We start from the raw sequence: 973 nt of genomic DNA, 5'->3' as shown, positions 1-973 counted from the left end.
TTTTTTTTTTTTTTTTTTTTTTTTTTTTGGTGCTGGGGATTGAACCCAGGGTCTTGTGCATGCTAGGCAAGCACTCTACCAACTGAGCTATATCCCCAGCCCTTGAATTTTTTTAAATCAAAGCATTTCATAATGGTGATTATTGAACCACTTGAACTAAACAAAGTACTGCTTCTGTTACTCAAGTGTAGCCTTTATAAATCTAGTAGAAGGCAGGTAATATAGGAACTGGGTAAATAGAAGATAATTTTTGTGGAAGGAATTAATCCTAACTCTGACCTAATATATATTACTATATATGTAATAATATAATAATTAATGATATAGTAATGAATAATATTGTAATGAATAATATTGTAATGATCATATTGTAATGAATGTACAATATTAATATTAATTATTAATATCATTATTGTATAAGAATTATATATTATTATATAACAATATTAATTATTAACATTGTGTACAATATTAATATTGTACATTAATTACAATATTAATCTGATATAATATTGTAATGAATTCTGGGGAGCTTCAGCTGACCCCCTCATGTAGGTAATCAAGACTTCGTATTCATTGGATTAGACATAGGGGAATGAAGGGAAGGGAGAGGGGATGGGAATAGGAAAGACTAGAATGAATTGGACATAACTTTCCTATATTTATTTATGAATACACCACCAGTGTAACTCCATATCATGTTCTCAACCATAAGAGTTGGATCCTAGTTAGAATAAGTTATATTCATGTTTATATATTTCAAAATACATTATTCTGTCATGTACTTTAAAAAATCAATAAAAAACAAGAAATAATTAAAATGAAATTAGTAATACAAGATTTAAAAAAAGACTTCCTACTGCAATGACAAGTTTATTCCACTGTATAGAGAGGCACTCAAGTTATCACCAAGCATAACAAGTGCTTCCATTTCTGTAAATCAAACATTATCTGGATAAGAGTTATACAGACA

The sequence above is a fragment of the Marmota marmota genome, unplaced genomic scaffold (genome assembly GCF_001458135.2).
Source record: "Marmota marmota marmota unplaced genomic scaffold, marMar, whole genome shotgun sequence".
Classification (NCBI taxonomy): domain Eukaryota; kingdom Metazoa; phylum Chordata; class Mammalia; order Rodentia; family Sciuridae; genus Marmota; species Marmota marmota.
This window is presented reverse-complemented; position numbering follows the sequence as displayed.